This window comes from Oncorhynchus gorbuscha, unplaced genomic scaffold, assembly GCF_021184085.1.
Source record: "Oncorhynchus gorbuscha isolate QuinsamMale2020 ecotype Even-year unplaced genomic scaffold, OgorEven_v1.0 Un_scaffold_544, whole genome shotgun sequence".
Lineage (NCBI taxonomy): Eukaryota > Metazoa > Chordata > Actinopteri > Salmoniformes > Salmonidae > Oncorhynchus > Oncorhynchus gorbuscha.
Genome location: NW_025745371.1, coordinates 263,917 through 280,000, shown reverse-complemented (window position 1 = coordinate 280,000; position 16,084 = coordinate 263,917).

Sequence of the window (16,084 nt, the reverse complement as noted above, 5' to 3'; positions counted from 1 at the left end):
CATTCCACTAATCAGGCCTTTATGGTAGAGTGGCCAGACGGAAGCCACTCCTTAGTAAAAGGCACATGACAGCCTGCTTGGAGTTTGCCAAAAGGCACCTAAAGGACTCTCACACAATGAGAAACAAGATTCTCTGGTCTGATGAAACCAAGATTAAACTCTTTAGCCTGAATACCAAGCATCACATCTGGAGGAAACCTGGTACGATTAATACGGTGAAGGATGGTGGTGGCAGCATCATGCTGTGGGGGACTGGGAGACTAGTCAGGATCGAGGGAAAGATGAACGGAGCGAAGTGCAGAAATATCCTTGATGAAAATCTGCTCCACTGCGCTCAGGACCTCAGACTAGGGCGAAGGTTTACCTTCAAACAGGACAACGACCCTCAGGACACAGCCAAGACAACGCAGGAGTGGCTTCTGAATGTCCTTGAGTAGCCCCAGCCAGAGCCCGGACTTGAACCCGATCGAACATCTCTGGAGAGACCTGAAAATAGCTGTGCAGCGACGCTCCCCATCCAACCTGACAGAACTTGAGAGGATCTGCTCACAGCGTTCCGAACAATCTCTGCAGCACTTTATGGTAGAATGGTAGATGTTTATTTTATTTTCCTGCATCAGTTAAAGACAGGAAACGCATCTCCTTGTGTCTGGTACTGCCTTGCAATACAATTAAAACTGGTTTGGATTTCTCCCCCAACAAAATGGCTGCCATTTTCATACCGTTCTAGAACTGTGAGGGTTTATGACATAGCCTCTCTGGTAATTCTATAGGATCTCTATGGGGAGAATAACATCTGTGTGGAATCAACCTCAAGATTTGAGGTTTCAGAACAGCTGATTCTAGAGACCATTGTCTTTAGGTGTTGGAGATCAAAACAACTAGAAGGTTCTATCAACACACATAATCTAACACTCAAAAACGTTCTACATTTTCATTTAGTAAAATAAAGTTTGTCCTTCCTCCTCTCGATCAGGACAAAGCGGGTTCAGAAGTTCCTTCCAACTCACCAGCGTACATACCTGACACACACTATATCTGGATTAGCTCCTGAAGTCTCACCATAGTGTATTACCACTTTAACAGACAGTTCCAGATAATGGAAAACCCTGGAGGGGCTCTCGCTGTCTTATTTAATCTCTTATAGTTGAGTTGGTTCAAACATAGGTTAATGACCCTCTTTGTTTACTTAACACACACACACACAACACATTCCTCTCCAACCTCGTTGGAATGGTGTTTATATTGTGTTTAATTACTCCTTGTTCATGCTACATCATCTCTTTCTTAGGAAATAACATTATTCATCTGATATTGTAAAACAGGGTAGAGTTGAATTAGTTTATCGTTCTATTTAAATGTAGATAGTGTTTAGTCATTATTCATAAAATTCCTAACAATAGTGCATTACTGTAGACAGGAGCCTTAGTGTAGGTAATGGGGTGCTATTTCAGCCTCACTCCCGGGAAGCTCTGACACTCTTACTCTGCATGGCTGGTTGTTCACTGGTCTCTCTGACTCTCTCTCTCTCTGACTCTCTCTCTCTCTCTCTCTCTCTCTCTCTCTCTCTCTCTCTCTCTCTCTCTCTCTCTCTCTCTCTCTCTCTCTCTCGCACGCACGCTGAGTGAGAGAACAGAGGTGGGGGGTATCTAAAGAGAGGCCCTTTAGTGTTTCAGTCCTGGGGGTTCCCAGCAAGTCGAGCGTCTCCCACAGTCCCTCTCGGAACCCGATCAGCTTTAGTAACAGACGGCGGAATGCTTTCCAGGCTTTGAGAAAAGAGGGACCCCCCCCCACCCCTTCCTGGCTTTGAGAGAAAGAGGGAAATCCCCACCCCTTCCTGGCTTTGAGAGAAAGAGGGAACCCCCCCCACCCCTTCCTAGTTTTGAGAGAAAGAGGGAACCCCCCACCCCTTCCTGGCTTTGAGAGAAAGAGGGAAATCCCCCCCCCACCCCTTGGAACCTCCTCCCCCTCTCTCGCCTCTTACTTTTCACCTGCTTCCTCCCTCCATCCATCCATCGCTCCAGCAGCCTGACCTCTCCTCCTCTCCTCCACCTCTCCCTCCTATCCACATCTATTGGACATTATTCCAGCAGCCTGACCTCTCCTTCTCTCCTCCTCTCCTCCACCTCTCCCTCCTATTCACAGCAGCTCTACAGTAGTAGCACAGTGGAGACTGTGATATCTGACCCTCTAGTGTGGGCTAAAGGTGTCCTTTCTCTCCCTCTAAACCTTCTCCTCTCCCACCTCGTCCCCTCTCTCCCCTCCGCTGTCCCCTCTCCCACCTCCTCCTCTCCCTCCGCTGTCTCCTCTCCCACCTTTTCCTCTCCACCCCTCTCTCCCCCTCCCCAGTCCCCTCTCCCACCTTCTCCTCTCCACCCCTCTCTCCCCCTCCCCAGTCCCCTCTCCCACCTTCTCCTCTCCCTCCCTCTCTCCCCCTCCCCAGTCCCCACTACCACCTACTCCTCTCCCTCCCCTCCCTCCCTCTCGTCCTCTACCCTCTCCCCTCCCCTGTCCCCTCTCCCACCTCCTCCTCTCCCTCCCCTCCCTCTCCTGTCCCCTCTCCCACCTCCTCCTCGCCCTCCCCTCCCTCCCCTGTCCCCTCTCCCACCTCCTCCTCCTCTCCCTCCCCTCCCCTGTCCCCTCTCCCACCTCACCCTCTCTGCCTCACTCCCTCCCTTTCCCCCTCTCCCTCCCCTCCCTTTCCCCCTCTCCCTCCCTTTCCCCCTCCCCCTCCCTTCCCCCCCCCCCCTCACTTTCTCCCCCTCCCTTGTGTTTTAAGAGAGGGAGGTCAACTCAACATTGAGCTAACTACTCAGCCAGTACATGGAATGACAAGTAGGAGGGAAAGAAGAGGGAATCAGCCTGACCCAGTGGGAATCAGGCTATAGCCTGAGTCTGTAGAATGAGGCCTTTACAAGGAAAGCCCTGTCATCTAAAGCCCTGTCATCTAAAGCCCTGTCATCTATAGCCTGAGTCTGTAGAATGAGGCCTTTACAAGTGAAAGCTCTGTCATCTGTAGCAGCAGCTGAGTATATGACTCCTCACTGAGCCACAGTTCATAATGGGTTACTTTGTGAAGTGTAAAGCTTTGTGTTCAGGATAAAAAGTTCATTTCTTTGTCATTTTTTTGTTGTTGTTTCAGTTTTACTTCAGTGCCTTATTGCAAACAGGATGCATGGTTTTGGAATATTTTTATTCTGTACAGCCTCCTGAACTCATTTCGGCTTTGAATGTCTTATTAATTTATAAAAATGTGTAAAAACATAACCTACAGGTTATAGAAAATTATCTGAACTCTCTGTTCAGACCCCAGTCATTCCTTCCTTCCTTCCTTCCTTCCTTCCTTCCTTCCTTCCTTCCTTCCTTCCTTCCTTCCTTCCTTCCTTCCTTCCTTCCTTCCTTCCTTCCTTCCTTCCTTCCTTCCTTCCTTCCTTCCTTCCTTCCTTCCTTCCTTCCTTCCTTCCTTCCTTCCTTCCTTCCTTCCTTCCTTCCTTCCTTCCTTCCTTCCTTCCTTCCTTCCTTCCTTCCTTCCTCCCTCCCTCCCTCCCTCTCTCTCTCTCTCTCTCTCTCTCTCTCTCTCTCTCTCTCTCTCTCTCTCTCTCTCTCTCTCTCTCTCTCTCTCTCTCTCTCTCTCTCTCTCTCTCTCTCTCTCTCTCTCTCTCTCTCTCTCTCTCTCTCTCTCTCTCTCTGTCTCTCTCCTCTCCTCTCCTTCCCTCCCTCCCTGTTATGGAACATCAGCTCTGTTGTTATTTCTTCTATACGTTTCCATTTCCATGTCAAAGATAATGAAACTTAAACACCATAGTGAATTCTACAGTAAAAGTCATCAACAACACTATAGTGAATATTATAGTATTTATACCACATGATACTTAAGCAATAAGGCCCGAGGGGGTGTGGTATATGGCCAACATACCACGGCTAAGGGCTGCTCTTAAGCACGATGCAACATGGAGTGCCTGGATAAAGCCCTTAACCGTGTTTTATTGACCATATACCACAAAACCTCCAACGTGCCTTACTGCTATTATAAACTAGTTACCAATGTAATTAGAGCAGTAAAGCCAATCAGCATTCAGGGCTCGAACCACCCAGTTTATAATATAATATATGTAATGCCTTCGAGTGGCCTGAGTGCCAGGGAGGGCTTACTGTTGCTAGCTGTGTGTGTGTGTGTGTGTGTGTGTGTGTGTGTGTGTGTGTGTGTGTGTGTGTGTGTGTGTGTGTGTGTGTGTGTGTGTGTGTGTGTGTGTGTGTGTGTGTGTACACAAGAACTCGGATAAACATGCGAAAGCCATCACCAACCCTTTAGGCCTTTCTATCACGTTCAAATAAACCTCTATTTTCAAACTGTTATGATTTCAGAAGAGGAGTCTTTTCCTGAAGGACGCAAGAGAGAAGGAATCAGGAAATGGCGGCTTTGGCTGTTCTTTACATGGAATTATCAGGACAGGAAGTTCCTGCCAAGCCAGCAGCTACTCTTCCTGGGGTCCAGCAAAATTAAAGCAGATTATACAATTTAAAAAAGAAAACATAACAAAACATTCACAGATTTCACAACACACTGTGTTCCCCTCAGGCCCCCCATCAACCACTACCACATATCTACACTACTAAACCCATGTGTGTGTATAGTGCGTATGTTATTGTGTGTGAGTGTGTGTGTGTCTGTGTGTGTGTGTCTGTGTGTGTGTGTGTGTGTCTGTGTGCCAATGTTTGTGTTGCTTCACAGTCCCCACTGTTCCATAAGGTGTTTTTTTAATCTGTTTTTTAAAATCTAATTTTACCGCTGCATCAGTTACTTGATGTGGAATAGAGTCCCATATAGTCATGGCTCTATGTAGTACTGTGGAATAGAGTTCCATGTAGTCATGGTTCTATGTATTACTGTGGAATAGAGTTCCATGTAGTCATGGCTCTATGTAGTACTGTGGAATAGAGTTCCATGTAGTCATGGCTCTATGTAGTACTGTGGAATAGAGTTCCATGTAGTCATGGTTCTATGTAGTACTGTGGAATAGAGTTCCATGTAGTCATGGCTCTATGTAGTACTGTGGAATAGAGTTCCATGTAGTCATGGCTCTATGTAGTACTGTGGAATAGAGTTCCATGTAGTCATGGCTCTATGTAGTACTGTGGAATAGAGTTCCATGTAGTCATGGCTCTATGTAGTACTGTGGAATAGAGTTCCATGTAGTCATGACTCTATGTAGTACTGTGGAATAGAGTTCCATGTATTCATGGCTCTATGTAGTACTGTGGAATAGAGTTCCATGTAGTCATGGCTCTATGTAGTACTGTGGAATCCATGTAGTCATGGCTCCATGTAGTCATGGCTCTATGTAGTACTGTGGAATAGAGTTCCATGTAGTCATGGCTCTATGTAGTACTGTGGAATAGAGTTCCAGTGGCTCAATGTAGTACTGTGGAATAGAGTTCCATGTGTCATGGCTCTATGTAGTACTGTGGAATAGAGTTCCATGTAGTCATGGCTCTATGTAGTACTGTGGAATAGAGTTCCATGTAGTCATGGTTCTATGTAGTACTGTGGAATAGAGTTCCATGTAGTCATGGCTCTATGTAGTACTGTGGAATAGAGTTCCATGTAGTCATGGCTCTATGTAGTACTGTGGAATAGAGTTCCATGTAGTCATGGCTCTATGTAGTACTGTGGAATAGAGTTCCATGTAGTCATGGCTCTATGTAGTACTGTGGAATAGAGTTCCATGTAGTCATGGCTCTATGTAGTACTGTGGAATAGAGTTCCATGTAGTCATGGCTCTATGTAGTACTGTGGAATAGAGTTCCATGTAGTCATGGCTCTATGTAGTACTGTGGAATAGAGTTCCATGTAGTCATGGCTCTATGTAGTACTGTGGAATAGAGTTCCGTGTAGTCATGGCTCTATGTAGTACTGTGGAATAGAGTTCCATGTAGTCATGGCTCTATGTAGTACTGTGGAATAGAGTTCCATGTAGTCATGGCTCTATGTAGTACTGTGGAATAGAGTTCCATGTAGTCATGGCTCTATGTAGTACTGTGGAATAGAGTTCCATGTAGTCATGGCTCTATGTAGTACTGTGGAATAGAGTTCCATGTAGTCATGGCTCTATGTAGTACTGTGGAATAGAGTTCCATGTAGTCATGGCTCTATGTAGTACTGTGGAATAGAGTTCCATGTAGTCATGGCTCTATGTAGTACTGTGGAATAGAGTTCCATGTAGTCATGGCTCTATGTAGTACTGTGGAATAGAGTTCCATGTAGTCATGGCTCTATGTAGTACTGTGGAATAGAGTTCCATGTAGTCATGGCTCTATGTAGTACTGTGGAATAGAGTTCCATGTAGTCATGGCTCTATGTAGTACTGTGGAATAGAGTTCCATGTAGTCATGGCTCTATGTAGTACTGTGGAATAGAGTTCCATGTAGTCATGGCTCTATGTAGTACTGTGGAATAGAGTTCCATGTAGTCATGGCTCTATGTAGTACTGTGGAATAGAGTTCCATGTAGTCATGGCTCTATGTAGTACTGTGGAATAGAGTTCCATGTAGTTATGGCTCTATGTAGTACTGTGGAATAGAGTTCCATGTAGTCATGGCTCTATGTAGTACTGTGGAATAGAGTTCCATGTAGTCATGGCTCTATGTAGTACTGTGGAATAGAGTTCCATGTAGTTATGGCTCTATGTAGTACTGTGGAATAGAGTTCCATGTAGTCATGGCTCTATGTAGGACTGTGGAATAGAGTTCCATGTAGTCATGGCTCTATGTAGTACTGTGGAATAGAGTTCCATGTAGTCATGGCTCTATGTAGTACTGTGGAATAGAGTTCCATGTAGTCATGGCTCTATGTAGTACTGTGGAATAGAGTTCCATGTAGTCATGGCTCTATGTAGTACTGTGGAATAGAGTTCCATGTAGTCATGGCTCTATGTAGTACTGTGGAATAGAGTTCTATGTAGTCATGGCTCTATGTAGTACTGTGGAATAGAGTTCCATGTAGTCATGGCTCTATGTAGTACTGTGGAATAGAGTTCCATGTAGTCATGGCTCTATGTAGTACTGTTCTGGGTCCTCTGCCCTGTTCTGGGTCCTCTGCCCTGTTCTGGGTCTCTGAGTCATTTTTTGTGGCACAATCTGTATCATGTGAATTATTTGGACAGGAAGTTGAGAGGCCTGCTACAATCTGTAGCATTGTCAATTATCAGGACAGGAAGTTGAGAGGCCTGCTACAATCTGTAGCATGGTGAATTATCAGGACAGGAAGTTGAGAGGCCTGCTACAATCTGTAGCATAGTAAATGATCAAGACAGTAAGTTGAGAGGCCTGCTACAATCTGTAGCATGGTGAATTATCTGGACAGAAAGTTGAGAGGCCTGCTGCAATCTGTAGCATGGTGAATTATCTGGACAGGAAGTTGAGAGGCCTGCTACAATCTGTATCATGGTGAATTATCTGGACAGGAAGTTGAGAGGCCTGCTACAATCTGTATCATGGTGAATTATCTGGACAGGAAGTTGAGAGGCCTGCTACAATCTGTATCATGGTGAATTATCTGGACAGGAAGTTGAGAGGCCTGCTACAATCTGTATCATGGTGAATTACCAGGACAGGAAGTTGAGAGGCCTGCTACAATCTGTATCATGGTGAATTATCAGGACAGAAAGTTGAGAGGCCTGCTACAATCTGTATCATGGTGAATTATCTGGACAGGAAGTTGAGAGGCCTGCTACAATATGTATCATGGTGAATTACCAGGACAGGAAGTTGAGAGGCCTGCTACAATCTGTATCATGGTGAATTACCAGGACAGGAAGTTGAGAGGCCTGCTACAATCTGTATCATGGTGAATTATCAGGACAGGAAGTTGAGAGGCCTGCTACAATCTGTAGCATGATGAACTATCAGGACAGGAAGTTGAGAGGCCTGCTACAATCTGTATCATGGTGAATTATCAGGACAGGAAGTTGAGAGGCCTGCTACAATCTGTAGCATCTTTGCATAGCCTTTATATGTCCAGGGTCGACCAGTCACACACTCATCCTCATTTGACTAGATCTCCCGGGTACAATATCTAGTATAGTATATATCTACGGTGTCAGAGCTGTGAGCCAGAACAGCCTGCCACTCAGACAGGCACACGTCCACGAACCATCCCAAATGGCACCCTATTCCCATTCATAGTGCACTATGTTTGACCAGGGCCCATAGGGACCCCATAGGGCTCTGGTTAAAAGTAGTGCAGTATAGAGGGAATATGATGGCATTTGGAACACATCCATTGTAACCAGGGAAACAATTGATTCTATTTGGAACACATATATTGTAACTAGGGAAACAATTGATTCTATTTGGAACACATATATTGTAACTAGGGAAACAATTGATTCTATTTGGAACACATATATTGTAACTAGGGAAACAATTGATTCCATTTGGAACTAGGGAAACAATTGACATTGTAAACTAGGGAAACAATTGATTTGGAACACATATTTGGAACTAGGGAAACAAACATTGTAATTGTAACCAGGGAAACAACTGATTCAATTTGGAACACAAACATTGTAACCAGGGAAACAATTGATTCTATTTGGAACACCTACATTGTAACCAGGGAAACAACTGATTCTATTTGGAACACCTACATTGTAACCAGGGAAACAACTGATTCCATTTGGAACACCTACATTGTAACCAGGGAAACAACTGATTCTATTTGGAACACCTACATTGTAACCAGGGAAACAACTGATTCCATTTGGAACACCTACATTGTAACCAGGGAAACAACTGATTCCATTTGGAACACCTACATTGTAACCAGGGAAACAACTGATTCCATTTGGAACACAAACATTGTAACCAGGGAAACAACTGATTCCATTTGGAACACCTACATTGTAACCAGGGAAACAATTGATTCCATTTGGAACACTACATTGTAACCAGGGAAACAATTGATTCCATTTGGAACACAAACATTGTAACCAGGGAAACAATTGATTCCATTTGGAACAGATACATTGTAACCAGGGAAACAACTGATTCCATTTGGAACACAAACATTGTAACCAGGGAAACAACTGATTCCATTTGGAACACAAACATTGTAACCAGGGAAACAACTGATTCCATTTGGAACACCTACATTGTAACCAGGAAACAACTGATTCTATTTGGAACACCTACATTGTAACCAGGGAAACAACTGATTCCATTTGGAACACCTACATTGTAACCAGGGAAACAACTGATTCCATTTGGAACACCTACATTGTAACCAGGGAAACAACTGATTCCATTTGGAACACCTACATTGTAACCAGGGAAACAACTGATTCCATTTGGAACACCTACATTGTAACCAGGGAAACAATTGATTCTATTTGGAACACATACATTGTAACCAGGGAAACAATTGATTCCATTTGGAACAGATACATTGTAACCAGGGAAACAATTGATTCCATTTGGAACACAAACATTGTAACCAGGGAAACTACTGATTCAATTTGGAACACAAACATTGTAACCAGGGAAACAACTGATTCTATTTGGAACACCTACATTGTAACCAGGGAAACAACTGATTCCATTTGGAACACCTACATTGTAACCAGGGAAACAACTGATTCCATTTGGAACACCTACATTGTAACCAGGGAAACAACTGATTCCATTTGGAACACCTACATTGTAACCAGGGAAACAACTGATTCCATTTGGAACACCTACATTGTAACCAGGGAAACAACTGATTCCATTTGGAACACCTACATTGTAACCAGGGAAACAACTGATTCCATTTGGAACACCTAAATTGTAACCAGGGAAACAACTGATTCCATTTGGAACACCTACATTGTAACCAGGGAAACAACTGATTCCATTTCTGACATTGTAAAGGGAAACAACTGATTCCATTTGGAACACCTACATTGTAACCAGGGAAACAACTGATTCCAAATTGTGAAACAACTGATTCCATTTGGTGCCCCCATTGTAACTCTGGAAACAACATTCCATTTGGAAACCTACATTGTAACTATGTAGGAAACAACTGATTCCATTTGAACTTAGCATTGTGTTCTTAACATCTATGAAAATTTGAACACCTACATTGTAACCAGGGAAACAACTGATTCCATTTGGAGTCTGTTAAATGACTCCTACATTGTAACCAGGGAAACAACTGATTCCATTTGGAACACCTACATTGTAACCTCTGGAAACAACTGATTCCATTTGGAACACCTACATTGTAACCATGGAAACAACTGATTCCATTTGAACACCTACATTGCCATGGGAAACAACTGATTCCATTTGGAACACCTAATTTTAACCAGGGAAACAACTGATTCCATTTGGAACACCTACATTGTAACCAGGAAACAACTGATTCCATTTGGAACACCTACATAACCAGGAAACAACTGATTCCATTTGGAACACCTACATTTAACCAGGGAAACAACTGATTTGCTCTGAAATATGTAAAAGGTGACAAACCACAACTGATCTTCTGGAGCCGTCCCAAATGTAACCCTATTCCCTAAATAGTGCACTACTTTTGTAGTGCCCCCATAGTGCTCTGGTCACAAGTAGTGTACTATGTAGGGAATAAGGTGCCATTTTGAACTTAGCTCTGTGTTCTTAACATCTATGAAAATGTCTGCACTCACTACAGTAAGTCTCTGGATAAGAGAGTCTGTTAAATGACTCCCTACTGTAAGTCTCTCTGGATAAGAGAGTCTGTTAAATGACTCACTACTGAAGTCCTATGTATAAAGAGTCTGTTAAATGACTCACATGCCTATGTGAGTTAATAGGAGTTAATTAAAGGGCCCAGTTGCATTCCTGTCTGATCAGATGAAAAAGATCATTCATGCTTGTCACTATCTGATTACTGTGCAACGTGAAGCTGCAGTTTCCCGTTAAACTGATCAGATGAACCACAAGATCATTACCAATCTTCATTATCTGATTACTGTGCAACGTGAAGCCGCAGTTTCCCGTTAAACTGATCAGATGAACCACAAGATCATTACCAATCTTCATTATCTGATTACTGTGCAATGTGAAGCCGCAGTTTCCCGTTAAACTGATCAGATGAACCACAAGATCATTACCAATCTTCATTATCTGATTACTGTGCAACGTGAAGCCGCAGTTTCCGTTAAACTGATCAGATGAACCACAAGATCATTACCAATCTTCATTATCTGATTACTGTGCAACGTGAAGCCGCAGTTTCCCGTTAAACTGATCAGATGAACCACAAGATCATTACCAATCTTCATTATCTGATTACTGTGCAACGTGAAGCCGCAGTTTCCCGTTAAACTGATCAGATGAACCACAAGATCATTACCAATCTTCATTATCTGATTACTGTGCAACGTGAAGCCACAGACAATGATGTTGACCAGAACAACCACAGAGAAGCGTGAAATGTCAACTTTGGGGCCAAATAGATGGATGAATATAATTTCTGTCCACGATATCTGGACGTTGGCCAGATTGCTTGGTTGTGGTTGAATAGTCTCGGGCTTTGACCTGGATTCACGAGTTTCCTAAAGGCAAGGATGACAATGGCTGTCGTGACTTTCAACAATCAGAATCTCTTCAAGACGTGGAGGAGGAGGAGGAGAGGAGGAGTGGAGCAGGAGAGGAGGAGAGGAGGAGAGGGAAGAGGAGGAGAGGAGGAGGAGAGAGGAGGAGAGGAGGAGGGGAGAGAAGTGGAGAGGGAGGGAGGAGGAGGGAGGAGAGGAGGAGTGGAGCAGGAGAGGAGAGGAGGAGAGGAGAGGGGAGAGGAGGAGGAGTGGAGCAGGAGAGGAGGAGGAGGAGGAGGAGGAGGAGAGGAGGAGGAGGGGAAGAGGAGTGGAGGAGGAGGGAGGAGGGGAGGAGGAGGGGAGGAGGAGAGGAGGGGAGTGGAATGTCAACTTTGGGGCCAAATAGATGGATGAATATAATTTCTGTCCACGATATCTGGACGTTGGCCAGAGGCTTGGTTGTGGTTGAATAGTCTCGGGCTTTGACCTGGATTCATGAGTTTCCTAAAGGCAAGGATGACAATGGCTGGAGTGACTTTAAACAATCAGAATCTCTTCAAGACGTGGAGGAGGAGGAGAGGAGGAGGAGGAGAGGAGGGGAAGAGGAGTGGAGGAGGAGGAGAGGAGGAGTCGAGCAGGAGAGGAGGAGGAGGGAGGAGAGGAGTGGAGGAGGAGTGGAGGAGAGGAGGAGAGGAGTGGAGGAGAGGAGGAGAGGAGTGGAGGAGAGGAGGAGGAGTGGAGGAGAGGAGAGGAGGTGAGGAGTGGAGGAGGAGAGGAGGAGTGGAGGAGGAGAGGAGTGGAGGAGAGGAGGTGGAGGAGGAGTGGAGAGGAACGATTCATGGTGAATTCAATCACTGGTTTTATGTAGCCGTCCTGTCTAAGAGATTAGAGAGGTCAGGATGTTTTCAGCAAATAAATGAGAAATAATGACACTCTCCAACCCAATTGGATTAGTATTTCCTTAAAGCGTTAGAGGTTTGTTGAGGTCAATGGTACTATAATATACAACACAGAGGTTTGTTGAGGTGAAAGGTACTATAATGTACAACACAGAGGTTTGTTGAGGTCAATGGTACTATAATGTACAACACAGATTTCTATATTGGTGTATAAACGATCTTGAACCCAGGAACCTGTAAACTTTGCTTTGTGTCTAAAGCCCTGAAGTGGACAGCTTGTCAACAGACTCAGATCTCTCAGGCAGATTTTAATGAGAAATTACTACTTCCTCCACAGTAATCTCCCGAGAGAGAAGAGAGAAGAGAGAAGAGAGAGCGAGAGAGAGAGAGATACAGAGAGAGAGACAGAGAGAGACAGAGAGAGAGACAGATCGACTGAGACAGAGAGACAGATATACTGAGACAGAGAGAGAGAGAGAGACAGACAGAGAGAGAGAGACAGATAGATAGAGAGAGAGAGAGAGACAGATAGACAGAGACAGATAGACTGAGACAGAGAGAGAGACAGACTGAGACTGAGAGAGAGAGAGACAGATACACTGAGACAGAGAGACAGATAGACTGAGACAGAGAGAGAGACAGACTGAGACAGAGAGAGAGACAGACTGAGACAGAGAAACAGATAGACTGAGACAGAGAGGCAGAGAGACAGATAGACTGAGACAGAGAGAGTGAGAGAGAAAACAAATCCAATTTTGATAAACCCCCATATCATTTGGGTGAAATACCACAGTGTGCAATCATAGCTGAAAGATTAATTATTTATTTAACTGGGCAAGTCAGTTTTGAACAAATTCTTATTTACAATGACGGCCTACCCCGGCCAGAGAGAGAGAGAGACCGAGAGAGACACAGAGAGAGAGAGAGACGGAGAGAGACACAGAGAGAGAGAGAGAGACCGAGAGAGACACAGAGAGACAGAGACACAGAGAGAGAGAGAAAGAGAGAGACACAGAGAGACAGAGAGAGACACAGAGAGAGAGAGAAAGAGAGAGACAGAGAGACACAGAGAGAGAGAGACAGAGAGAGACACAGAGAGAGACAGGGAGAGAGAGACCGAGACAGAGAGCGACAGAGAGAGACACAGAGAGAGAGACAGAGAGAGACAGAGAGAGAGAGACAGAGAGAGACACAGAGAGAGAGACAGAGAGACACAGAGAGACACAGAGAGAGTGAGACAGAGAGAGACAGGGAGAGAGAGACAGAGAGACAGAGAAAGACACAGAGAGAGACCGAGGCAGCTTGGTTAGAGAGATAAGCCAAACCCAAATCCCAGATGCCATCAGACAGTGAATGGTGCCTCCAAGATCTTTATCACATTAAGGCGGGATCAGGAGTGTTTGGAGGAGGACAGAACGTCTTTAGGACAACAAACGGCTCTGGGCGAGGTACATCTGGGTTGTGTTATAATCTGCACCCGGCACAGCCAGAAGAGGACTGGCCACCCCTCACCTGGTTCCTCTCTACCTGGTACAGCCAGAAGAGGACTGGCCACCCCTCACCTGGTTCCTCTAGACCTGGTACAGCCAGAAGAGGACTGGGAGACCTGGTTCCTCTCTACCTGGTACAGCCAGAGAGGACTGGCCACCCCTCACCTGGTTCCTCTCTACCTGGTACAGCCAGAAGAGGACTGGCCACCCCACATAGCCTGTTTCCTCTCCACCTGGTACAGCCAGAAGAGGACTGGCCACCCCTCACCTGGTTCCTCTCTACCTGGTACAGCCAGAAGAGGAGCCACCCCTCACCTGGTTCCTCTCTACCTGGTACAGCCAGAAGAGGACTGGCCAACCCACATAGCCTGGTTCGCGGCTCATGAAGAGGCCACTGAAGTGACAAAGGACACAAACGAGCTCTAAGATGATACGGTGTATGAGATGAGAGGAGATGATGTCCTGCCCAACTCATATCTCTGTGATATCCTGCCTGTTGTAATGTGATGACTGTGGAGAGGACGGTGTTCCTTGATGTTCTGGTAAATTGATTCTACTGTATTTATTTAAAGTCTCCAGAGCAAGTCACAAGACTCTCCCTTGTTCCCCACCCAACTCCTATCTCTGAGGTAGGTAGGCCAGAACAATCATCCCCGATCCTCCTGTCCTCCTGATTGTTGATGTGGGGGAGAAGAGACCTCTTGGAACGTACCCATGGTCTCCCTCTCTTTGGGTGTCCCCAATCTCATAGTGGTCTCCCTCTCTTTGGGTGTCCCCAATCTCATAGTGGTCTCCCTCTCTTTGGGTGTCCCCAATCTCATAGTGGTCTCCCTCTCTTTGGGTGTCCCCAATCTCATAGTGGTCTCCCTCTCTTTGGGTGTCCCCAATCTCATAGTGGTCTCCCTCTCTTTGGGTGTCCCCAATCTCATAGTGGTCTCCCTCTCTTTGGGTGTCCCCAATCTCATAATGGTCTCCCTCTCTTTGGGTGTCCCCAATCTCATAGTGGTCTCCCTCTCTTTGGGTGTCCCCAATCTCATAGTGGTCTCCCTCTCTTTGGGTGTCCCCAATCTCATAGTGGTCTCCCTTTCTTTGGGTGTCCCCAATCTCATAGTGGTCTCCCTCTCTTTGGGTGTCCCCAATCTCATAGTGGTCTCCCTCTCTTTGGGTGTCCCCAATCTCATAGTGGTCTCCCTTTCTTTGGGTGTCCCCAATCTCATAGTGGTCTCCCTCTCTTTGAGTGTCCCCAATCTCATAGTGGTCTCCCTCTCTTTGGGTGTCCCCAATCTCATAGTGGTCTCCCTCTCTTTGGGTGTCCCCAATCTCATAGTGGTCTCCCTCTCTTTGGGTGTCCCCAATCTCATAGTGGTCTCCCTTTCTTTGGGTGTCCCCAATCTCATAGTGGTCTCCCTCTCTTTGGGTGTCCCCAATCTCATAGTGGTCTCCCTTTCTTTGGGTGTCCCCAATCTCATAGTGGTCTCCCTCTCTTTGAGTGTCCCCAATCTCATAGTGGTCTCCCTCTCTTTGGGTGTCCCCAATCTCATAGTGGTCTCCCTCTCTTTGGGTGTCCCCAATCTCATAGTGGTCTCCCTCTCTTTGGGTGTCCCCAATCTCACAGTGGTCTCCCTCTCTTTGGGTGTCCCCAATCTGTCCACACAGACTACTGACCTCTGTCCCATGGAAGCGCGAGCCTCGTTTTCATAACGTCGTCAGCCGACCCGTCTGTAGAGTTCGTCTGGACAGTGAGAAACGTTTGTTGTGTTCGGTTGTGGGGGACGAGGGATGACTGTTCCTTTAATCTGTCATCTGCACTCGGCCTCGGCTTCCTAAACAGATCAAGGCAGAGTTGGAGAAGATCAACAGAGTACCAGACTGAATAAACAGCTTACTGGGTTTCAAGTATTACGGCGGTGAATGATGGCATTATAAAGTAGATGACATGGGGCGTTTATAGTTATGTAAACATATGGAGATTTCAATGTCTCTCTCTCTTTATATATATATGTATTTCTTTCTCTATATCTCTGTTTCTCTAAACACACCATCCACCTCCTAACCTACTGACTAGGAGACCACACCATCCACCTCCTACTGACTAGGAGACCACACCATCCACCTCCTAACCTACTGACTAGGAGAC